The sequence below is a fragment of the Oreochromis aureus genome, linkage group 3 (assembly GCF_013358895.1).
Source record: "Oreochromis aureus strain Israel breed Guangdong linkage group 3, ZZ_aureus, whole genome shotgun sequence".
NCBI classification, from domain to species: domain Eukaryota; kingdom Metazoa; phylum Chordata; class Actinopteri; order Cichliformes; family Cichlidae; genus Oreochromis; species Oreochromis aureus.
In genome coordinates this window covers 114815176-114841680 of record NC_052944.1, presented here as the reverse complement: position 1 = coordinate 114841680, position 26505 = coordinate 114815176, and the positions used below count along the sequence as shown (strand labels likewise).

Genomic DNA, 26505 nt, shown 5'->3' with positions numbered 1-26505 from the left:
TGAACAAAACAGTGTAAGAATGACAGTTCTAGCCCTCATGGTTAGGAAATTATGGCCATTTGTTTGAGGGGAATCGTCACTATGAGAAATAAACTGCAAAAAGCCGGTCTCTCTTTGTGCTGCGTGTGTGTGTGTGTGTGTGTGTGTGTGTGGAGAGCATGTTTGCTGGTGGGAAAAAGTAAACAGACTCTCTGATTGGTGGATTCAAATTGAGCAGCAGATCCAGGCCGTTTGCCTGTCATAGATACAGCTGAAAATATAAAGATGAAAATAGAAGAAGATGCTGAGGTGCCACATTTAGCACTTCTCCTAAATTATAGTATTTTTGCTAAATCATAGGATTTGTGTTATCTTATCCCCAGGGCAGCTGTGGCTACAACTGTAGCTTGCCTCCACCAATGTGTGAATGTGAGAGTGAATCAATAGTGGCATTGTAAAGCGCTTTGGGTGCTTTGGATTTATATAGCGCTTTTCAATCTATTATTATCTATGCAGAGTGACCAGCACCATGTTATAGGTCTGGTGAACTCCATCATCAGCTCATTGTGTTCAAGAGGAGACACTTCCTATGACTCCAGTCATTTTCACTTTTACCTAATTTTTGTGCTGTGTTTGCTTATGTGCTGGATGAAACGTGTATCTCTCTCTCTCTCTCTGTTACTGTGTGTGTGTGTGTGTGTGTGTGTGTGTAAAAGCCACCCCTGCACTAATTACTGATAGTTGAGAACAAGTCTTTGTGTATTAACAGGTTTACACTCTATGAAACCGATTTTCTTACAAATATGATTTTTACATTAACATGTGGTTTCACAAAGTGTAACTGTTAAGGCTATAGTTTAGATGGTTGTCTTTAAAACCTTCACTGAAGAGTCTTGTTGGAGACAGCCACAGCTTTACTTCACTGTAGCAGGGGTGAACAAGTGGTTGCAAGTCCATTTAGGTCAGAATTCATATGATTACAACCAATATGTATTAGAATAAAAGAAACAAATGTGCAATGAACATGTCAGGAGTAGCTGTTAAAAAGTCTCATGGCAGTGGGGTTAAAGGACCTCCTGAACCTCTGATTCCTGCAGTGCAGTGAGGTGAGCCTCTGCAGCTCCTACTGTCCTGTGAGGATGATTAGGCGATCACCAACACCAGCTCCTTGGTGTTGGTTTTCAGAAGAAAACTGTTCTTATTTCTGCAGTCAGTTAAATAAATCTATCATAATACAGTACATTTTAACATAATGACCTTATGTTTATTTATGTCTTTTAACCATTATTTCAAATTCAGAGAATCCTGTTTGAAACATTTATTAAACTTATAGAATTAAATTTCTGCTAGTTGTTTTTTGTTGCAATAAAATCTAGCATATTAATATTTAAATGTACATATATTTTTCACGTTTTCAATGCCAATTTTGTGTAATGGCAAAGTTTCCCACTTCCCGTGAATGCCTCTTTTTTTATGTCTACGGCTGACTCCTGAATCTCCGCCCACTCTCTGCCTGATCGCTGCCGGTAAGCGCTGCCTCTCTGTCTCTCTTCTCTGAAATAAATGTGTATAAGCTGTTTGAGTGATTTACCGAGTTGTTGTTAGTGACTTATAAAGCCAGTCGACGTATAAGTCATGTTAAAGTAACACAATGGCTGCTTTTTGAGTGAAACGTTGTAATTTTAGTATTTAAAAGGAGTGTTTGGTATGCTAGCCCTAACAACCTAAGCGCTAACGCCTAGCCTAGCTCCTGTAGGCCTAGTGTGAAATTCATATGGTTCATTTAATTGTTTAATACAGTTATTGTGTTGTATTTGGTTCATTCGGTGTGTTAGTGTTTCTGAGTCTCTTAGGGAATCTGAAGTTAGTTCTCCTCTTCACACATCAGTCAGTTAAAACGGCCTCATTCTTTAGGTTATAAGGTAATGAGCCGCCATTTTAGAACCACTGATTAGCTGCTGAAGCAGCAGGGTCGACTTCAAAGGAGCCATTTTACCGCCTCTGACTGAAAGCCGGGAGAAAAAGAGTCAGGTGCCTGTGCCGGTGTGTCTGTGTTGTGGGTTAATTAACAGAAGGAAGAGAGAGAATGAGGATAAAACACATAATATAAGAATAATAGGATTTCTTAACAAGAAGTTTTTTTTTAATTAATCAATTTTAGTTTTTTAGTTAAATTTTAAGAAGTATTTAACAAACACTTGTTTGTGCAGGTTGGTTGGTTTTTAAGTAAAACCTACCTACACCTGCAGCTCTGTTTAACTTCTCACTTTGTGAAAAATTGATAACATATAAAAAAGGCCACCTTCAAATAAATAAAATGCAGCAGTGCACCATTAATATTAATATGATATGTAGATATTTAAAACAACAGCATATTAAATAAAACTAAATGACACTGTGTGCAGGTGATAATATTTTGGGGAAGAATTTGAATGCAGACCAACTCAAATGTTGAAGCCTACAAATATATCACCCAAGCTTTCATTTATGATTGTTCATGCTTTTAAATTGTGATGTCACAATTTGTATTTTTGTGCTTTGTCTTTTGTTACACAGAGTGAAAGAGATCTTTGGTTTTGCCTTTGCTGGTAAGTAAACAGTGATTGTAACTGAAGCAGTATGAACCTGGCATCGCGTAGCACGTTTGACGACTTGCATACAGTAGTTTGACTTTTTGTGATATGTTTCCATTTACTGATTGGCGAAAACACAGGATTTGTGACCTGTAGCAGCAAAGCCCTCACACAGGACCCCTCTGACTCTCCCTGAAAATGTCCCTGAAGTTTAATAGCCCATTTATGTATGATTTAAATTTCTTATGGCTTATCAAATCCAAACATAGTTAAATGTCAGATGTCTTTATACGGTGGTTCATTTTCTCCTTATGTTTGTGGATTTAAGTAGCAGACAAAACAATTAAAGTGTTTTAGGGGAGTCAGTATAAGTGGTTGCTCAAACACTTAAGAGCTGCACAGGTATTGATTTATATTGTCTCTCAAATTCTGCTGATGTATTACATTAAAGTCAGAACACTGTAGAAGTATTTTGCCTGACTCGGTATAAGTAATAGCTTTAACAGTAATAAAAACGAAGAGAACCAGAGGTGTGAGTGGACATTGTTAGGTAAATTACAGCCAGTGTGTCCAATTGGTTTATTACTTATTTAGTGAATATAATGTGTTTTAAAATTAAATAGAAAGGTTGCCAAAAGGTACACTGCAAAATTCATAAATATTCCTAGCAACGGGTACAATGAAAGGACTTTGTAGTGTAATATTTTAAGACATTTAATTTTAATTACAAAACATGGTGCACCTCTGCTATTGTAACATGTTAATATTTAAATGTATTTTAAGATTTACATATTCATGTCAGACATGAGGTTTTCTGTTGCTTCTGATTTATATAATTACTTTGTATCTTACAAGTTTTGGTTTTCACACTTTATTAGCACTGACTTGTGGTAGAAAATGTTGAAGCCACAAAGCTTCTGTGTAGCAAATATGCGGTGTATCCTGCACTTGTGCCAACAAATATTGGTGGCTATTCTTTGCATTTCTGTAGTAATGAATGCTTTTATTACACATGCCATTTGAGACGCTGCAGTTCATTTATCTCCTCTTTACACTACAGTAAGCTCATAAAGCCTTAAAGTAATTGAGGATTTTTCTAGTTAATTTATGTCATAGTAAATTGGATTGTGTGTGAAGAGGCTCAACAGTCTGAATCATCAAACAGTGATCTGATGTATTGTTTCCTTTCTCTAGACTGCTGATCTGATCGTCTCAAGTCTGGTAAGTAAAGGTTTGTCTGATGTGCAGTACTGGGAAATGTTTCTCATTATAGGAGATTCAGTTTAGTGCTGTGAGTGAGCACAGCTATTGGTGATTATCAAAAGTCATCAAATCCTAGAAAAGTCTATGTAAACATTTCCAGACTTACAGATCTCTCTTATCATCATACTACATTTTTAATTAGGCCCTAATGTCGGCCATGCTGATTTATTGTAGATTGAGGGGAGTGTGTATTAAACATGCCCCATATAATTTTTCATTTTGCCAGAAGTCATACTGAGTAAATTATTTTTTACTTTTACGTTAACGGCTCCCCAGACATTATGATATACTGTTGTACCAGGTAAGTACACACAGAAATGGGAATTTGAGACCTTTGGGCATTTAGGAACATGTGATGTGTCATAAGTTTGAGTTGAGTGCATGTGAAGTGTTTAAAGCAGGTGGTCTGAAACTGTCTGCTCTAACTTCATTGTGTGGGTTTAGCTTGACCATATATTGTTTACAGTAAGTTACTGTAGCACCACATCTTGGTTTACAGACTCTGTTTGTTTTTATTGTGTTAATAGAATGCAAAAATGTCCTTAGAAATGTTCCATCATTATGTTAAACATTTTCATTCAGTTGAATCTAATAATGTACTGTACAACTCTTCAGTGTGTAATGATATACATGTTCTGTATTTTTCGGACTGTAAGGCGCACTAAATTCTAAGGCACATTAAGTCAAACAAAACAGATAAGTCAAACTTTATTCAACTCATTTACAATAACTCTCAACATTGTTCAGTTGTAAGACATAAAATACAGAACAATGCACTCACTTTTCAGGATTTTGTATTGATGAATGTGGATTGATCAGTTTGAACTCTGCTTCATAAGCATGGCTCTCAACAGGTGCCAGGCCCTTATACACACACACACACACACACACACACACACACACACACACCATATTATGTTGAAGCACAGTACGAATTACTCTACGAGGGTGCTGACTATGGTAGCCATGCTCCGACAATACATCAAGCGGCACAGCTTTGTAGCTTACCAAAGTCTTACTAAAGTATTTGACAGAATTTGGATCGCTGTGTACCACAGAAATCCAGTTTGAGGTCAGTAAGCATAACCAGAATCAATACACTAGGCACATTGTATATTTTTGAGAAAATGACAGGATTTTAGGTGTGCCATATACTCTGAAGAATATGGTAAATCCAAGCATATTGGAAATATGACTAATTCCAGTCCTTTTGTGTCTTACAGGTGACCTGCTGCAGAAAACCCTCTCCCTCTATCATTATCAAGCAATTCTGTCTATCCTATCACTCTCCCAACTCTATCTAATTTGACAGCCATTCTATCTTGTATCAATCTATCCCAACTGCTCTATCTAATTTGACAGCCATTCTATCTTGTATCAATCTATCCCAACTGCTCTATCTAATTTGACAGCCATTCTATCTTGTATCAATCTATCCCAAGCACTCTATCTCGTTTTCAGAAATCCCAGTTTTCAGAAATCCCAGTTTTCAGAAATCCCAGTTTTCAGAAATCCCAGTCTTCAGAAATCCCAGTCTTCAGAAATCCCAGTCTTCAGAAATCCCAGTCTTCAGAAATCTAAGTCTTCAGAAATCCAAGTTTTGAAAAATCCAAGTTTTGAAAAATCCAAGTTTTGAAAAATCCAAGTTTTGAAAAATCCAAGTTTTGAAAAATCCAAGTTTTGAGAAATCCAAGTTTTTGGCAATTGAAGTTACCAGAACTTTGTCAATCTGTATTCAGAATTCTGAGAGATCTCTGCTCTCACTGCTCCTCCTTTCCTGTCATTAAACTCTCTCTCCATTCATTTTGCTGGAAAATAACAATTAGAAAGTTGAATATACAGTAGTAGAATTGCAGTACAGTAGAACTTATAGTAGAAACTACTTATACAGCCCTACATTTGTAGTTTTAACTTGGCATTACACTTTGAAATAAACACTGATAGTTTGGCTTACAAGTGCAATTTGATAAATTATATAAACTTATATACACCTTTTTTGAGATATATTTGTAGTAAGATAATCTGGTTATTTTGTAATTCAGACTGTTATATTCACATAAATATTAAATTTGATTCAAATACATTTTTCAAGTCTGTTTCATTGGTTATAACATTTGACTACAAGTTTATACTATTATTATTTAAGGACAAACCCTTTTTTGTCACTCAGTGTAAGTGTTCAGTTACAGTTGTCATCTAGAGGCTGCCCTGAGGACCCAGACTTCCTGTTTCCTGACTGCTGCAGAACATCCAGCTGAAGAATCCCCATCGCCTGTCATCTGATCACCTCACCATCACAGCTCATATTTGCTTTAAATTTTAAATATCTGAAAGATTTACACAGTCTACTTAAAAGTTAAGAGTTTTATTATAGCCTGTTGATTGATTGTTGAGATTTATTCTGCATATTACATTACAGAAGTATAGACCTATTTGTTATCCAGTCTGGTTAAAGAAAAATAGAAGTAATAATATACAGTTTTTGAAAAAGTTACAATAAAACAGACCAAAGTGTTTTCAAAGAACTTTAAATAACTTTTATATTGAGTTTGTATTTAAGTCAGCCTTTTATATTAATTCTGATAAATCTCTGATTTAATAGTCATTAAAGTCATTAGTTTTCAGTGTTTACAAGTTGACTTTTGTTTACATTTGTGTATACATATAAGTTCCAGTTTGTACTTCAACAAAATGCCAAGAAAAGGTCAAAGGTCACAGTCCCAGAAGCTTAGATGGCAAAAGCAGCGAGAACAGGTAAATGTTTCTCAGACCGGTGAGCAGGTAAAGGTGTCCATTACAAGTATTCCCAGTCCAGAAGTGCAGAGCAGTGCTCAGACAGCTGCAGTGTCTTATGCAGATGTGGTAAAGAGAGGTGTTCGCTCAGCATGTGTGCCAGATGCTAAAGTACAGCAGGTAATTCAGACTGAACCCCAGGTAACTGTGCAAATGCAGCATGATGGAGAAGCTCCAGGACCATCTCATGTACAGGTTACAAACACTGAAAGTCGTCCACGAGTGAGTAGCATCTGTGCATCCCGAAGCCAGGCCTCTCCTAAGTATGGAAAGTACCGGAATCAGCAATGCATGGCTAACAGTTTGGTTTTCCTGTCATTCTTACACGAGGATGAATTCATTACGAGAGCAGATCTTAACCGTGTGTTGGACAAAGGCCATGCCATGCATTCAGATGCCAGAAAGAGGTTTGTGAACAGCGTGTTTCTAGCCTGTGATGAGCTTCCCTCAGTGGTCACCAGCCGCAGACACGAGTATCAAGTGGACATGTCTCAGATTGCTCTTTACGGCACATTTGATGGTACAGATCATTTTCCGAGCCTTGAACAGGGACTACAGTGTTTGGTTTCAGCGGTTCGCTATGCTTTGCTAGTCATGGGAGGAAACGTCATTGCAGTTTGCAGGCTGACTTCAGGTGAATATGCATATTTTGACCCTCACTCACGTAAGTCTACAGGAATGCCATTGTCGCTAGCTGTAAGTGGTGGAACTGCAGTTATGTTAAAATTCACACGTCTTAACGACATGACTGACAGGATCAAATGCTTGTACCGAATGTTTAGCATCGCACCAACCTGCACTTATGAGCTACAACCTGTCGAGTTTCACAGTGAAAACGCTGCTGACCAAAGAGATGCTAATCAAACCACCGAATACAGACAAACCGCTGCAAGTGTTCCAGCTGTAGCTTTAAATGAACCTGTCCAAGAATTAAATTCCCAAACAACCACTGAGCAGACACGGAAAACTGTTACGGAGACTGTAATCACTGAAGTGACATCATCCAGAGTGGATTATTCAGATGAGACAGCTGCTACTGAAAACAATCATCCGTCTGATTATTTACAGAAAGAAACCTCTGCATCTTCTGTGAGAGAAACTCAGGTAATATCAGATGCTGTTCCTCAGAATGATTCAAACACTGTCTCCTGTTCAACTAGGGCAACACAGGAACTGCCACATAAAATTTTGAAACGTAATAAACAGGAAGCACAAAAAAATGAGGAGAAGGTCACTGGCCCAACAGAAATTACCACAAAGAAAGGAAAATCAGAAAAGGAAGGAAAGGAGATGTACAGTTGTGATGAAAGCTTTAGGGCAAAGAAAAGAAATTCCAGTAGAAAGTCTAATGATCCAGATCACAGACAGAAGAAGAGAGTGTACAAAATAATCTGTATAAACTAAATGCTACATATAGAGAGAAACAGACAGAACATTTGAGAAAGATCTATAAAGAAGGAGATGATTTTAAGGAAAAACAGAAGGAGCAAATGAAAAGGCTGTATAGAGAAAGTGCTAAAATTAGAGAGAAAAAAGGGGCGTGTCATAAGAACATACAAAGACAATCCTATAATCCGAGAAAAGCAGAAAGAACATATAAGGAGAACATATAAAGAGTCTTCTATATTCGAGAAAAGCAGAAAGAACGTTTAAGGAGAGCGTATAGAGAGTCTTCTATATTCCGAGAAAAGCAGAAAGAACGATTAAGAAGAACATATAGAGAGTCTTCTATATTCCGAGAAAAGCAGAAAGAACGTTTAAGAAGAACATATAGAGAGTCTTCTATATTCGAGAAAAGCAGAAAGAACGTTTAAGGAGAGCGTATAGAGAGTCTTCTATATTCGAGAAAAGCAGAAAGAACGATTAAGGAGAACATATAGAGAGTCTTCTATATTCGAGAAAAGCAGAAAGAACGATTAAGGAGAACATATAGAGAGTCTTCTATATTCCGAGAAAAGCAGAAAGAACGTTTAAGGAGAACATATAGAGAGTCTTCTATATTCCGAGAAAAGCAGAAAGAACGTTTAAGAAGAACATATAGAGAGTCTTCTATATTCCGAGAAAAGCAGAAAGAACGTATGAGAAGAACATATGGAAGTTCTGTTGAATTCAGAGAGAAACATAAAGCCTGCATGAGGTCCTATGTATATAAACTATATCAAGAAAGTGAAGAATTTAAAAAGAAAAAACTATCTTACAGCACTAAACGTTATGGAGAAGAGAGACAATTTCAGCAACAACACAAACAGAATATGAGAGAGCGAATGAGAGTAAAATATTGGAATGTTTTTCTTTTAGACAGATGCATAATATCAGATGTGCAATGAATATAAAAAGAAAATATCGTCAGATGCATCGACCAGCTGAAAGTTTACAGTCTAATCCAGATAACAGTTTAATGAATGAGGCCATATCTCGTTTCAGATCAAACATTAAATCAGCACCATCTTATGTTTGTACTGTTTGCCTAAAAGCTTCTTTTCCTAATCAGGTGAAAATCTGCAAAAGAGAAAATTACTCAAAACACCCAACTGTAGCTCAGCAGTGTCTAACTGGTAAATTTGTTCATATGTGTGATGAAGCATGTAATGATCACTGCAGCTTTCCTATTGAGAGAAAAAAGGAGTATATCTGTCACACGTGTCACAGTTCCCTCAAAAGTGGACGCATGCCAAGGCTTGCTGCTGTTAACGGTTTAGAACTGCAGGATATTCCAGCTGAACTGTGTGATCTTAACATTCTGGAGAGACATCTGATTGCCAAATGCATACCATTTGCTAAGATTATTCCTCTTCCAAAGGGCAGACAGAGACTCATACGTGGTAATGTGGTGTGTGTACCATCTGAGGTCCAACAAACAGTTGACTGTTTACCTAGGCTCAGAAACCAATCACAGATAATGAGGATCAAGCTTAAAAGACGACTGTGCTACAAAGGCCATCAGCTGTTCCAGACTGTCACCTGGTCTAAACTGATCCAAGCCCTGCGTAAACTGAAACAGATTCATCCACAGTACACAGATATTGTTATCAGAGATGATGCATTGCTTTGTGATCCCACGTTACCTGATGATGACAGCAGTGATGAAGCCAGCATCGGAAGTGATGATTATGATGAAGCAGATTTAATGGAAATTGACAACTATGAAAAAGATGCCCTTTTGTGTGAAAGTGAGTCTGAAAGTGAACAAGATATTAATATGCAATCCTGTGATGAACAACCAGAAGAACAAAATCCAGAGGAACCAGAAAGTGATTTGAACAATGGAGGTTTTGCTCTAGAAAGTTGCCTGCAGCCTGTAGACATTTCAGAAGAGATTCTCTCTTTCACTGATAACACATATTGTGTGGCTCCTGCAGAAAGAAACAATCCTGTTAGCTTCTTCAGAACTCCTCATTTGGAAGCTATGGCATTTCCTGTGCAGTTTCCTACTGGTCAGAATACACTGGATGAAAAGAGACGTCTTAAACTCACACCAAGTGCTTACTTCAAGTCAAGGCTTTTCAACATTGATGCAAGATTTGCTAAAGATACAAATTACCTGTTTTTCTCACAGTTTGTCACTGAAATACACCTGGCTAATTCCAGCATGACAATACAGCTAAGGAAAGGTAAAACTATGACCAAAGATGGACGCAAAATCACATCAGGAATGTTACAAAGTAAGACAGAAGTAGAGAAGCTGGTAAGAAATAAAGATGCAATCAGATTCATGCAGCCACTCAGAGGAACTCCAGCTTACTGGCAGAAAACTACCAGAGATCTATTCAGTATGGTCCGTCAAATAGGAACACCTCAGTTCTTTGTCACTTTCTCTGCTGCTGAGATGAGATGGCCTGAAGTGATTCAAGCAATAAAGAGACAGCAAGGTGAAGAGGTTGATTTTGAAGCCCTGGACTGGTCAGAAAAGTGTGAAATTCTAAGATCAAATCCAGTAACCACCATGCGAATGTTTGATAAGCGTGTTGAGGCTTTGTTCAGAGATTTGCTTTTTCTCCTGCACAGCCCCTTGGTGAAATCATTGATTACTTTTACAGAGTTGAGTTCCAGCACAGAGGTAGTCCGCATATACACATGTTGCTGTGGATTCGAGAAAAGGTAGAAGTAGATGTGGATGATGACCAAACTGTCTGTGACTTTGTGGACAGATACATCTCAGCTCAGCTCCTGATCCAGAAAAACAACCTGAACTGCACAAAAAGTCGCTGAACTACAAAAGCACAGCAAAACCACACAAAAACATGCTTTAAGAGTGTGAACTCTGGTTGTAGATTTGGGTTTCCAAAACCACCATCCACAAGAACAATGATTGTGAGACAGGATGAGGATTCAGACACTGAAGCTGCAAAAGCCAAGCTCAGACCTTTGTTGAACCTGCTGAAGGAACCTGAAGCTGCTTCCCTCACCATAGAGCAGATTCTGTCACGATGCAACTTGACAATGAATGAGTATGAACAATGCCTCCAAGACATAAACAAGAAAACAGCTCTTATTCTGAAACGTGACCCAAAGGACTGTTGGATCAACAATTACAACCCACACCTGCTTGAAGCCTGGAACTCTAATTTAGATGTCTCGTTAATATTGAATGCCTATTCATGTATAGAATATCTCTGTAAATATATAACGAAGAAAGAATCTGGCCTCTCTGAATACCTAAAGACAGTTATTGACAACTCTGATAAGAACACGGTCAATGAATGTGATGAAATGAGAGCTGTGATGCAGGCTTATTCAAAAAGAGAGAAATCAGCGCACAGGGGTGTGTGTGACTCGAGTCTGTGGCCTAAAAATGAAAAAATGTTCCCGCAGTGTTGTATTTGTACCAACAGATGATAACCCGGTAAAAATGAGTCGCCCGATGAGCTACCTGGAAACCACAACACATGACAGTTGTAATATTTGGATGACAAGTTTAAGTGATAAATACAAATGCAGACCTGAGACACTGGAATATGAGGAAATGTCACTGGCTGATTTTGCTGCCTTGTGCCGGTTGGTGAGTGGTCCAAATGAAGGAAAAGATGTGCTTCCTCTTCTAAACCAGCTTGGATTTGTACAAAGGCGAAAGAATGATAAACCAGCTATAATCAGATATTACCACTGTTCACAGGAAAAAGATCCTGAGCAATATTATGGACGACTGTTGAGACTTTACCTTCCACACAGATCAGAGCAGGAACTGAAACCACAAGGATTCCAAACCTATCAGTCCTTCTACAACTCAGGTTTTGTACGACTTCCATTTTCAGACCACAGTGAGTCTGTGAAAAGGGTTGTGAAGAGAAATAAAGACAAGTATGAGAAGAACTCTGAGGATATTGAGAGTGCACTGGAAGAATTTGAACAAAATAGAGACGTTGTGATTGATGAATGGTGTAATCTGCCTGAATCTGAAGTTGTGAGGTTGCAATGTGATGAGAATCTTCCTGAGAGACATTCTGATGATGAGAACGAACAGGAGAATGTTCCCGACTACAGTCGTCAGTCTGATGCTGTAACAGAGATCAGAGCCATCAGAGAACAACCTGCAGTCGATCCAGCTGTGGTACGTGTAATGTATCAGAATCTGAACCAGAAGCAGGCCTGCGTGTTCTATGCTATAAGAGACTGGTGTATTCAGCGAGTTTGTGGTTTGAACCCAGATCCATTTTTCTTCTATGTCAACGGTGGTGCAGGAACTGGAAAGTCACATCTGATTAAATGTATTCACTCTGAAGCATCAAAGATCCTGAGCAGACTGCCTGCTAATGCAGAAGAAGCTGACATATCAAATCCAACTGTTTTACTGGCGTCATTTACCGGGACAGCAGCTTTTTCTATCAATGGCTCTACATTACATTCTCTACTGAAACTACCCAGGAGTCTGAAACCACCCATTCAAGGACTTGGTAACCAACTGGATGAAGTCAGATGTGAGCTTATAAATGCTGAAATTATTGTTATTGATGAGATTTCAATGGTTTCAAAACCCTTTTTGCCTATGTGGATGCAAGACTGAAACAAATCAAAGGCACTCAGAGACCTTTTGGTGGAATGTCAGTTTTAGCTGTTGGAGATTTTTACCAGCTGCCACCAGTGCGACAGTCTAAACCTCTCTGTGTTTATGATCCAGAACAGATTGACCTATGGCAGGAACATTTTCAGATGATCACTCTAACCGAGATCATGCGTCAGAAAGATGATGTGGCCTTTGCAGAGATGCTGAACAGGATTAGAGTCAAAGAAAAGACAGATGAGCTTTCTCAGTGCGACAGAGATTTGTTGTCACAGGCTGTGACTGCACCAGAAGAATGTCCAATCGAGGTCTTACACATTTATGCCACCAACAAGAATGTTGAATCCCACAACACAGATACGCTCAAGAAGCTTCATTCAAACATTATAATCATCAATGCAGACGATTTCCAGAAGGATAAATGTACAGGCAGAATGGCACGAAGAGACAAACCATTTACAGGTGGGCGAAATGATTTACCTGACACCCTGAATGTTGCTGAAGGAGCTCGAGTGATGCTGACCAGAAACTTGGACACACTAAACGGTTTGGTCAACGGTGCTTTTGGTATACTGATAAAGGTGGTGAGATCTGAAAATGATGGACACATAATTAAACTGGGCCTCAGAATCGACAACCGGCAGCCTATGAGACACAACCGCAGTGCTAATGCAGCATCTGATGATCTGGTTTACATTGAGAGAGCAGAGGAGAGTCTGAAGTTTAAAGGAGCGGTACGCAGACAGTTTCCTATAAAGCTAGCATTCGCCTGCACAATTCACAAAACTCAGGGTCTTACAACACAGACAGCTGTAGTTTCAATGAAGAACATTTTTGAACCAGGTATGGCTTATGTTGCTCTCAGCAGGGTGACGTCTCTCAGTGGACTCTATTTGCAGGACTTGGATGAGAAAAGGATTTATGCCAATCCTGAGGTAACTGCAGCACTCCAAACCATGAGACAAGCCAGCGTTGAGGAAATGATGCCTCTTCTTCAGGTCAGAGAAACAGCCAGCAGACCTGACACTCTTACACTGATCCATCACAATACGGAGGGTTTACCATCTCACATCAGTGACATCAAGAGTCATCATGAAATGTGTTTAGCAGATGTTTTGTGTCTCACAGAGTCTCACCTCCAAGGCTCCTTTGTTGCAGACAGTCTTCATTTGGACGGCTACACCATGTTCAAACGCAACAGACATGTGTCCTACACAAACTTTCCTCACATGGCCAGCAGAAGTGGTGGTGGAGTTGTTGTGTATTTGAGGAATCATTTTCAGGTTCAGGTAAAACAGTATCTGCATAATGTCACTGATCTTGAGTTCTTAGTGTTGAAGGTTCAGGCTCCATTCCCTGCGCTCATTGCGGTTGTGTACAGACCTCCAGACTACAGTTTGGCACCGTTCATGCAAAACTTGGTAAGTCTTTTAGATTCACTTGAAATAATGGACTGTCACCCAATAATTGTGTGTGGAGATTTTAATGAGAACCAGTTACAGAGTGGAAGGAAACTGATTCTGGAGCAGTTTCAGTCGAGAGGGTTTTCACAGCTGATCACTTCTGCCACTACAGACAAGAACACCCTGCTTGACCTCATTTTTATTTCTCAGCCACAGCAGAATCTTCATTCAGGTGTTCTGAGGACATATTACAGTTACCACAACCCTGTCTTTTGTGTCCTGTCCTCCAGCCAATCATGAAGTCGTCTGGTGAGTTTTGAAACAATTACAGATCATGTTACAGAGTTTACTGATTGTAGAGCATGAAAAAGATTTTTCATTGAAAAACGTGCCTTCCCTACTCTGTCTGTAAGAAGACCCTTTCTTATTGCAATGTTATTAATCATTTCACCAAATCATGGCTGTACTTCATGCAGAGCCGGGAGATCTGCTTTCTGTTATCATGAACCTCAGATCTGAAAAATGCTGCAAAAAGTATTAAACGGACATAACTTATTTTTTATTCTCATGTTTTAAATGACTAAATCTACTAATGCATTTTTTCATGGATGTTAATTGTCATCTCCTTTTTGGATACTTTTTTTACTCTGACGTATGTATCTCAACAAACGAGAGCTTCCCCTCAAAGGCCTTTCAAATATGAAATAGTAAATAAATAAATCCCAGATAAATGCAGGTATTTATTATGGGTCACATGAATAAATACAGACAATTATATTTTCTTGATTATAGTAAATTTTGTAGAATCAAATGTTTTTGGGATGAATGAGTTTTGCTAATCATGTTTTACAGGTAAAAAATATTAAAAGTTTTAAACTATCTTTAGGCTACCAGAGATGTCTATAATGATACATTATGTAGAGAAACACATTTTACAGCTTACAGAATATATATTAAATCTGATTTAGAAGTACATGGAAAGTTTCTGCATCCATTTTCTGACTTGGCCTTTATCCGGGTGGGTTTGGGTTTGGGTGGATAAAGGCCAAGTCAGAATTCTCTGAGCAGCTGGAAAAAGCTGCTAATAAACAAAGACATCAGAAAGCGGGGCTTTAGGTGTAGCCCACGCTTTCTGACGCACTAATTAGATTTAGTAACTGACACCCCATACCAGCATTACATAGACACTTGGGGGCTGAGATGGGTGGGTGGGTGGTGTTAAAAGCACTTTATGTTTTGTAGATGTATTTTTTCAGACAGGGCACACACAGTCCTGTTTCCTTTGTGGCAAAACCTTCAAGCTTCACCATCCTCAGCTGAAACAACAACATCTTAACACCTTCTTCATGAACTGCTGAGCCAAACCTGATCCATCAGTGCTGGACTGCACAGATAACTACATGCCACAAGGAGACTGCTGTGTTATGAACTGCCATACCAGTGTGTCTTCAATGGAGAAGATGACACACCCATCACCTGACCTCCTGCCTGATCTGGAGACCATCATCATGCTGCCACACTACACACCTCTGAGACCATCAATGATGACTGATACTGAGGAAACTGTATTTCCTGTCAGAGATGCTCAGTGATCCTCAGAGCAGAGAGAGGTATGATTCTTTATCTTTGATAAAAATGTCATTGCTTTTAATTCATTTAATTCATTTAAATCCTGTTTATTGCATAAAGAATTACACACAAATGATTATACTTGTTGACACTTTTTGAGTTTTAATTCACATTATGGATTAAAAATCTATGCTTTTTCTACTCTGTCTCTCTGTGCAGGTACTGCTGTCTTCTAAGTTCTTCAGTGTCCCAACTGAGACATTCAAACCTCATTGCAGAGCTCATGTCTTTCCTCACCATCATGTGAGTGTGAGATTGCTCTGGATTCTGGTTATGTGGCCTGCAGCACCTATAAGGTATTTCAAAATTGTCCATTTTATAACTTATTTGTAGTTTTTAGGCCTTAACACAAATAAAATGTTCCTTTTTCTGTATTTTTTAGAACAAGCTAGTACAGTGTGCCTGCATTCCAGCTTCTTAGACTCTACGCAAGTGGACAGAGTATCAGTGTTTGACCACTCTTACAGACACCGACTTCTGTCAACTCACTGCTACTGATCAGGCACCTCACTCCAGGAAGACAGAGGGCTGCAAGCCTGTCATCGTTTCCAGTGTGGCTTTGAATTCTTGGGGTAGTATCAGATTTTTCCCACAAATATTCAAAGGTAACACTTATTTTAAGCTTAGTTATTAAATCAAAAGTCTTCCCTTTTGTTAATTTTTAATTTTTATTTTTTGTTTGTTTGTTTTTCTTTAAATTTATATGCAGTGATCGGATGTGGTGGAGCTTTGTTAGCTGTGTGTAAAACATCTGTTTGTGATGATATTTACAATGAGGCTTTAATGTGACAGTTTCAATGTAATTTCAGTCCTTTTACTAAGCAAAAACATGTTTGCAATTAACATATTTTTTTCAGTTTTGTCTTTTGGATTTATGGTTAACATTCCTCTGTGACAGCAAATACTAAACTGGTCCAAGTAACCAGCATATCATTGGTTAAAGGCAAAAGGACCACATGTCACACTAGCAAGGAATTTTTGACTGTGTTTGTGTCACCAGATTTAACAAACAATATCAGACATATGAAACTGAACTCTGGATTAATGTGCAGATGTTTTTTGTGTTTTTTTTTATTGTTGAATAATTATTTTGTAGGACAAACCGAATCTATTTACCCAAACAATGTAATTTGTTTGGGTAAATAGTGGATTAATATATCTAAGTCTATAAGTATAGCAAGCTGAATTCATACAAACACACAGCTCTAAATCTTGAATTCTAGGATGTACAAAAATGATCATGTGATTATTATGGACATTTAAATAACTATATCTATTGAACCATTACACATATTCTTTATAGAAATTACACAATCTCAAAATGTGAAAAAGAAAATGTTTAAGAGAATAAATAATGTGTGTTTGTATGAATCCTGCCTTAGTATGGGGTGTCAGTAACTACATTAGTATAGAGTAGGTCTAACAGTGGTTTTCCACATCTGCTCTAATATATATAGATAATGGGTCAGACATATAAAGTCATTTTGAAAAGTCCATAAAGGTCACATCCATTTATATGTGTTCCTCTTTATCATTTTATATCAGGTCACACAGCTGACTTGAGTTTTGATCAGAGTAGAACCATAACATTAATGCTAATGGTTCTACTGTTTACAGTTACTTTATGATGGATTTCATCCTGGTCACAGCACTATGTGAAAAGCTGTTAGAGGTAAAGTTAACCCAATTAATACCTCATCATAAGTCACTCTCTAACGCAGGGCAGTGATTATTTTTCACTGTAATATATTCCACAACAATGTTCTTTATTTGATCCCTGTTTCTTTAAATATGCACATCAATTGTTCAGCTGTGTGACTCTCTACACCTCAAATATATCACAATGTGGACTTCATTTCGACAGTATTTTGTAGATTGGTACCATATTTATCATAAAATCAGGAAACTGTAAACTAATTGAAAAAATGAAGCTTATGAAAATTTTAACGTGGCATTGGAACATGTTGTTTATCCTTGCCAAATGGTATTTACACAAAATTCCAGCAAATCAGAGGATATATTTTTGTCTCTCACTTGCTGTTTATATGTGTATATTTTTATAGTTAATAGCCTATCATGTGTTTTGCGCATCTTAGGGCCATAAACATAAACATGGCAAACAAGGATATGTTCACAATTCTAACATATGCTTCAATTGTTTGTATAGATGTTAGATCCATTTGATTTGCATTTTCTATTAATATTTTTCTGTTTATCCCAAATGGGATTTCTATTTCTGTATGCCATTATTGTAATCATTGGAAACAACTGAGTAAATATTTTGTATCATATGTTTCTAAAAATATTTGAATGTTCTACTTTTCTACTACTGGTTTTCTACTTTCTAAACTTTCTTCCACTCTTTGGCATTTCAATAACATTATTTTTGGGTGTTTTTATCTCTGACCGCAGCATCTTGTGCATTTATTACCTAAATGTTGTTTGTGTGGGTTTTGTTTTTTTTGTTTGTTTGTTTTTTTGTTGCCATTTTTAGATTTCACCAGCTGTGTAAACTCTGTTATTTTACCTTGGTTTTGTTCCACATCAGTTTATCTGCTGGCTGATTTTCTTCCTTTTCTAATGTATCTGGTCATTTTAACAGTTAAACAAGTAACTTTGAGGTTACTTCAGCCTTTTCAGCTGTTATCTGTTGACAGTTTTGCCTCATTATTACATTTCTGCAAAATTATAGCAGTTCTGATAACTTGTAATATTTCTGCCAAGTTTTTAATTTTCTACTAAATTATATTATTTTTGCTAGGTTACACTACTTTTGTTTATTATGTTATGTTAATTTATGTTATTCTTAATTATTTTATTTCTGCTAAGTTGTAGCTTCTGGTAAACTACAACATTTCTGCTGAATTGTTATGTTTCTTCTAAGTTATTGCATTTCGCTAAGTTATTACATTTTGTTAACCTAATGTTGTTCTGCAACGTAATTAAATTTCAACAACTTTTTAAACACTGACTTTGATTTCTTCAGCTTCTTCAGCTATTTTCAACTATTTTCAGCAGACAGCTTCAGCTTTACAGCATCCACACTGCATTTTCGCAGGAAATGCAAATTTTTCTAGTTATTATTGTGTGGATGCTTTAAGCATCCACACTATTGAGTTCCTGTTTCTCTTTATTCTTTATACTTTATTGTGTGGATGCTTTAAGCATCCACACTATTGAGTTCCTGTTTCTCTTTATTCTTTATACTTTATTGTGTGGATGCTGGAGGCATCCACACTATTGAGTTCCTCTTGGGACTTCCGTACACTTTTCGCCGTGGATCTACTTCCACAATTTTCAGCCGATTTTCACCGTTCAAATTTTAAACTATTCTGCTATTTCTGCTAATGATGGCTATGTCTTTTGGTATTTTATACTATTATACTTTTTAAAATATTAAGCTTAATTTGTCCCATTGAAATGAATGGGAAACTTCATAATTCTGCTAAAACTTGCTTGTTTTTGAAACTTAACTACTTTTTCCTACTTTCACGTAGAACAACCATTCAAACTTTAAAATGTTCTCAAATTATTGGGCTATTTAGGAATAAATCAGCTTTTTCAAATCTTTTACCGTTTTACTTTTATGCCTCTTAAAGTTTTGAGTTGCAAAATTGTGATTTTTCACAAAATACATGCGTTGTTATGGTTGCTATGCACTTGGCTTCCAGTGTGCCACTGAAGGTTTTGCAGTCTTCTCTTCATGTCCGAACAACTTCTTGCTACTTGCTCAATTTTCACTCAACTTCCACAAATTATACATCAAAACGTAGGTATTTTTGCTGGCTTTCCGAAAATGCCACTATCTTGGTTGTGGGATTTATAGAATTTTGGCAAATCTCCTCAGACCAACACAAAGTCTGAAAACTCTCCATAGAAAGTCAATGGAGAGTTTGTTCAAAATCACCGCTTGATTTCTGCAATGAGAGGCATATTCGAATCGTCATATCTCCTTAACGAAGCGAAGTTAAAACATGAGGCTTGTCCCAGTATATCTTCAGACACTCCTGACGCTCACAATTCAAGAATTTCTTTCTCACCTATTACTGTTCTGAAATGAGTTAGACTTGTTTGAGGGTAGGAAATTCATCGTTCGCTCAGATTTCTTCAGATTTCAAACTCTGAAATGAACCACTTTTTTTCTCTCGTCATATCTTTTTAATGGATATCAACAGACACCTGAAAATTTCCAAGATTGTTCACCAAAGCCTGCTGTCTCTTACGGTGAAAAAATGATATTGATACTCCAAATAGATTTAGAGTTAGAAAGCGTTGTTTGAGGGCAGGTCAAGGCAGTTTTGCTTCGCCTCTACTCAGTTATGGTGCATTACAAGTCAAATATCTTTAAAAATTCATATTTTAATGATAAATTGTCAACACTGTAAGATTCCCTCATCTCTTCTGAACAAAACGGTGTAAGAATGACCGTTCTAGCCCCTACGGTTAGGAAATTATGGCCATTTGTTTGAGAGGAATCCTCACTATGAGAAATTCACTGCAGAAATCCTGTCTCTGTGCTCTGTGTGTGTAAAAAACGGCCGCACCTGTTTTGGCGGGAAAAAGTGAACAGGCTCTCTGATTGGTGGATTCAAATTCAGCAGCTCCCAGGCTGCTTGACTGAGCTAGAAACTTACTTCTCTCTCCTGTGTGTGTGTGTGTGTGTGTGTGTGTGTGTGTGTGTGTGTGTGTGTGTGTGTGTGTGTGTGTGTGAGAGAGAGAGAGAGAGAGAGAGAAAGCCGTTTTATGGGATGATCTCATTGTAAGATTCAAATTCAATATATTTAGACTGGTTGACTGAATTGGATCTTGTGTGTGTGTGTGTGTGTGTGTGTGTGTGTGTGTGTGACAGAGAGAGAGAGAGAGAGAGAGAAAGCCTTTTTATGGGATGATCTCATTGTAAGATTCAAATTCAATATATTTAGACTGGTTGACTGAATTGGATCTTGTGTGTGTGTGTGTGTGTGTGTGTGTGTGTGTGTGTGTGTGTGAGAGAGAGAGAGAGAGAGAGAGAGAGAGAGAAAGCCTTTTATGGGATGATCTCATTGTAAGATTCAAATTCAATATATTTAGACTGGTTGACTGAATTGGATCTTGTGTGTGTGTGTGTGTGTGTGTGTTTGTGTGTGTGTGTGTGAGAGAGAGAGAGAGAGAGAGAGAGAGAGAGAAAGCCTTTTATGGGATGATCTCATTGTAAGATTCAAATTCATTATATTTAGACTGGTTGACTGAATTGGATCGTGTGTGTGTGTGTGTGTGTGTGTGTGTGAGAGAGAGAGAGAGAGAGAGAGAGAGAGAGAAAGCCTTTTTATGGGATGATCTCATTGTAAGATTCAAATTCATTATATTTAGACTGGTTGACTGAATTGGATCGTGTGTGTGTGTGTGTGTGTGTGTGTGACAGAGAGAGAGAGGGAGAGAGAGAGAGAGAAAGCCTTTTTATGGGATGATCTCATTGTAAGATTCAAATTCAATATATTTAGACTGGTTGACTGAATTGGATCTGTGTGTGTGTGTGTGTGTGTGTGTGTGTGTGTGTGACAGAGGCGAGAGAGAGAGAGAGAGAGAGAGAGAGAAAGCCTTTTTATGGGATGATCTCATTGTAAGATTCAAATTCAATATATTTAGACTGGTTGACTGAATTGGATCTTGTGTGTGTGTGTGTGTGTGTGTGTGTGTGTGTGTGTGTGTGTGTGACAGAGAGAGAGAGAGAGAGAGAGAGAGAGAGAGAGAGAAAGCCTTTTTATGGGATGATCTCATTGTAAGATTCAAATTCATTATATTTAGACTGGTTGACTGAATTGGATCGTGTGTGTGTGTGTGTGTGTGTGTGACAGAGAGAGAGAGAGAGAGAGAGAGAACCTTTTTATGGGATGATCTCATTGTAAGATTCAAATTCAATATATTTAGACTGGTTGACTGAATTGGATCTTGTGTGTGTGTGTGTGTGTGTGTGTGTGTGTGTGAGAGAGAGGAGAGAGAGAGAGAGAGAGAGAGAGAGAAAGCCTTTTATGGGATGATCTCATTGTAAGATTCAAATTCAATATATTTAGACTGGTTGACTGAATTGGATCTTGTGTTTGTCTCTCTCTGTGCATGTGTGTTTCCATATGTGTCCATATTTATGATTGTGTGGCTGTTATATATTTTGTTTTTGCCGATTTTTTTTTCTTTTAACAAGTATATTTGAGGGACCCTCAGCATGTTCAGCATTTTTCAGCTGTCCATTTTGCTTTTCCAATTTTTCTGTTTAAGTTATTACTATTGTGCTAAATCATAGCATTTCTGCTGTTTTATAAGATTTGTGCTAAATATAGTATTTCTGATTAATTATAGTTTTTCTACCAAATCATAGTACAGTATTTTTGCTTTTTATGGGATTTTTGCTTAATATAGTACTTCCGCTTATTATAGGATTTGTGCTTAATATAGTATTTCTGCTAAATGTAGTATTTATGCTTAATCATAGTATTTCTATATATTTCTGCCAGGTCCCCAGGCAGCCAATCCTCTGTGAGGACTGAGGCATTCAAATTTACATATCAGGGCCTGCACGGCTTCCCAGCCAGCCAATCATATCTGAGGTCTGCCCTTTCTTCTCTCGTCATATCTCAGCGACAGATGTACAAAGAGCAATGCAAATCACAGTCAAAGTACACCAAAGTCCGCTGATTCACCCAGTACAAGAATTATGCTTCTAGTCCAACTAGTTTTTGAGTTACACGACGTTTTATAACTCCAAAACGGCGTTTTTTCGCGCCTCTCACCGCAATCTAATTCTGACTGCTCATCACCCTGTTTTCCAGGCGCCGCTCTCTTTCCCAATTCTGCAAACATTTATGATTTTAGCAGCTTTTCTAATATGGACCTCAGATTCTTGTTAACACTCCATGGCACAAATACTCTTCCCTTTAGGCTCTGTGTATGTGTGTGTATCAATATTTCTCCCATTTTAAAGTATTACTCCTCCATAATTGTATTTCTGTTAAATCAAAGTACTTTTACTACATCTTAGTACTTCTGCTCAATCATAGTATTTCTGCTAAATCATAGTATTTTTGCCAAATTATGGTTTTTGTGCCAAATCATAACATTTGTTTTATGTTATAGTATTACTACTAAGTGGAGGAATTTCTGTCATGTTACAGTATATGTGCTGATTACAGTATTTCTGCTAAATCATAGTATTTCTACTATATTATATTTTTCTTTCTAAATATAGCATTTCTGCTATATAATTTTATTTCTGCTATGTTATAATATTTGTGCTAAACCAGAGTATTTCTGCTGAAACATAGTATTTCTGCCAAATGATAGTATTTCTGTCAAATTACAGTATTTGTGCTAAAACATAGTATGTTTTTTTTAAATTTCAATATTAATAGTATTTTACAGTGTCTCTGGTAAATCGCAGCATTTCTGCTATGTTGTACTGTTTTTCTAAATCATAGTATTTCTGTAATGTTTAAGAATGCTTGGCTAAATATATTCTTTCTGTTATCTTATACTATTTCTCCTAAATTCTTGTATTTTTGACAAGTTATCGTGTTTCTGGTAAGTTACAATATTTCTGCTAAGTTCTGCTATGCTATTGTATTTCTGCCAAGTATTATGTTTCCTCTAAGATATTACAGTTCTTCTAAGTTACTACATTTTAGCAAAGTTCCTTTGCTTCTGCAAAGCTTTTTACAAATTCTGCAACTTTTCAGCTTTTTCTGCTAGTTTCAGCAGACAGCTTCAGCATTACAGCATCCACACTGCATTTTCGCAGGAAATGCAAATTTTTCTAGTTATTATTATTTTCCTTTTTCCGCCTGAAATTTTGCAGTGTATCTCGACCGCAGTTTTGAGACAAGCTTCATATATGTTACCTCATTTTGTGCGGCTGGATCTGGAATGGTGTGCTATGACTTTTGGTGTTTATGAATTTTATAGTTTTTAAATATTAATATTTTAGTGAAAATTTTCCCGCTCCTCTGCCAAACAGCTTTGACAATAGGGTTACATATGTTACATCATTTTGTGCGGCTGAAGCTGGACTAGTATGGTCTGACTTTTGGTGTTTATAACTTTTATAGTTTTTGAAATATTTAGATTTTAGTGCAAATTTGGGCCAATTCATCTTTTGGCGCCAAATAAACAGACTTCATTTGTGGTGTGTTGGCTCTCTCTAGTGGTATGCCGGGAGTGGTACAGCCTGTCTACCCTTATTTGGATTACCGTAATGATGACAATTTCAACGGTGCGCACAGCGTCGCTGCTTTCAGGAGCCATTGGAATTTTTAAGGTTGCGCAAATCATTCAAAAGTTACGGTAATGCTTGGTGGAAAACTCAATATCCCACAATTCATAGCACGCCTCTACAGAGTGAACAATGGCGGCCACCACTTCGCTTTTATATGTCTTTTATTCGTGTTTCTAGGTCACAAAATAAGCTTTTAAGATATTTTCAGGCGAGAATGTAGGTGTGTAAACTTCAAATATCTGCTTGTTTTATCAAGACATCCCATATTTAGCGACAGTGCTCTGACGACGCCGGTCCTGCCTGACAGCTAGCCGGCTACCTAGCTAGCCGCCGACTTGGCTGCAAATGGATAGCGAGGGACTCTCTCTCTCTCGCTAGCTAGCACGACGGGAGTTTATATACAGCTGTGTGCGCGCTAAGTTACTGACGTTGGACTTTATTTTATTCATAATGGTTAGTTCGTAGAGTTGCCGCATAAAGCGGAATCGTGCCACATTCACAGAAAATATTACGATTTATTCTGTCGTTACTGAAGCCTCCCCTGTCATTCTCTGCCTGTTGCAACTTCAATCATGAAACTGATCAATGATCGGCTTTTTCGCTCTTGTTTTGTTTATCGCCTAAACAACAGCTGCACGTTTAAGCTTGATCAGCTGTTGTTAGAATTCATTTGCTTCTAATTTCTAGTATCAGCTGATGTCGATGTGGAAAAAATAACTGAGTTGTTTGGTGGTGGAGCTACAACAGAGGGCAGCTATCCACCGGTGTGTGACAGAAAGGACATGCCGCGAACGAGACATAAAAGGCGGTGAGGCTACCGCCGATCGACCGGTGTTTGCTAACGCGGAGGTCAATCGTGGATCAGGGAAAGCGAAGGCAGGAGCGTGAGGTGAACTGAATTTCAGGTAAGTTATGACCTGCACTCTATTTGGGTCAGATATAAACCGAGTTTAGGTGTAGTTTATTTAGCAGCAGTTCTCTTATGTGTTGCTGATAGCCGGTTAGCTAGCTAGCGCCGCTAGCATAGTTAGCTAGCGCCGCTAGCAACCCTTGGTGAAAAAGCACCCAGGCTTGGCTTATATTGAGGCGGTGAAACTCGTGTCAGCACCGGTCGCTCTCTATTTGGGTCAGATATAAACCGAGTTTAGGTGTAGTTTATTTAGCAGCAGTTCTCTTATGTGTTGCTGATAGTCGGCTAGCTAGCTAGCGCGCCGCTAGCATAGTTAGCTCGCTACCGCTAGCAACCCTTCGTGAAAAAGCACCCAGGCTTGGCTTATATTGAGGCGGGTGAAACTCGTGTCAGCACCGGTCGCTCTCTATTTGGGTCAGATATAAACCGAGTTTAGGTGTAATTTATTTTCGTTGACCTTTTACAATCGTAATGCCACGGGAGTTTATATACAGCTGTGTGCGCACTAAGTTACTGACGTTGGACTTTATTTTATTCATTAGGGTTAGTTCATAGAGTTGCCGTGCTGTACAAACGGAATCGTCCCACATTCAGAGAAAACATTATGATTTATTCTGTCGTTACGAAGCCTCCCCTGTCATTCTCTCGCGTGTTGAAACGTCAATCATGAAACTGATCAATGATCGGCTGTTCGCTCTTATTTATCGCGCTAAACAACAGCAGCACGTTTAAGCTTGATCAGCTGTTGTTAGAATTCTTTTGATTTTAATTTCTAGTATCAGCTGATGTTTGCTGGAGCATGAAGATGAAATCAGGAGATGTCCTTACTGAATCATCAGAGCTGAACTGGTGATGGAGAAACAGGTTTACACTTTAGGTGACATGAATGAGTTGAAGGAAGTTATGAGTTGTTTCTGAGAGACAAAGACCAAGCTCCTTTTTGTGTAGCTGACAGCTGGTAACTGTGCAGGGGCGGATCTAGCAAAGCTTTTAGGGGGGGCATTAACAGAGAAAGGTGGACACAAAGATATACTTTTCTTTCTTACTCTCATATAAAATATTTAGCTTTTATTAAATAGTTATCTGAATCTCACAACCAAAGTTTGTATAATAATACACAGGATTGGCTGTAGACCAGGGGTGGGCAATTCCAGGCCCGAGGGCGGTGTCCCTGCAGGTTTTAGATGTGTCCTTGAACCAACACAGCTGATTTAAATGGCTAAATTAGCTCCTCAACATGTCCTGTTCTCCAAAGGCCTGATAACGAACTAATCATGTGATTCAGGTGTGTTGACCCAAGGTGAGATCTAAAACCTGCAGGACACCGCCCTCGGGCCTGGAATTGCCCACCCCTGCTGTAGACCATTGTTCATAATTCAGAACACTGTGTAAAAATAACAAAAACAAAAAGTGAATGCATGTGTGAAAAGTGGTCTATAATGTAATGCTTCAAAGTGTGTTCATGCAAACATTGTCGGGTCTGCCGTGGTACAATGGGACTTCTGCTCATGAACCTGTGTGCACAGCGTCTGCAAATCGGGCGCTGTACAAAGTAACTTCATCTTTACACAAAACTGTAAGCTGTCATCTGTGAAGCGTGAGCGGTGTTTGTTTTACCATAGTTCATGGTGGAGAATGGCTGCTCTTCTGAGTTTTGCTCTCTGTAGCCGTATGAATGGCAAACTACAGTGATTAGCAGCGGCATAGGCACACAT

At 38.1% G+C, this 26505-nt stretch overlaps 2 long non-coding RNA genes and 1 pseudogene across 2 annotated transcripts; all 3 read left to right on the top strand.

The window, feature by feature from the left end:
• Positions 1 to 26505, top strand: part of LOC120435081 — a 226827-nt pseudogene that overhangs the window by 147552 nt on the left and 52770 nt on the right.
• LOC120437914 lies at positions 2535 to 6269 on the top strand. Its single transcript, XR_005611492.1, has 3 exons — positions 2535 to 2567; positions 3747 to 3773; positions 5039 to 6269. It is a non-coding gene; the product is annotated as an uncharacterized LOC120437914 (long non-coding RNA).
• LOC120437924 lies at positions 13876 to 15430 on the top strand. Its single transcript, XR_005611504.1, has 3 exons — positions 13876 to 14027; positions 14220 to 14318; positions 15252 to 15430. It is a non-coding gene; the product is annotated as an uncharacterized LOC120437924 (long non-coding RNA).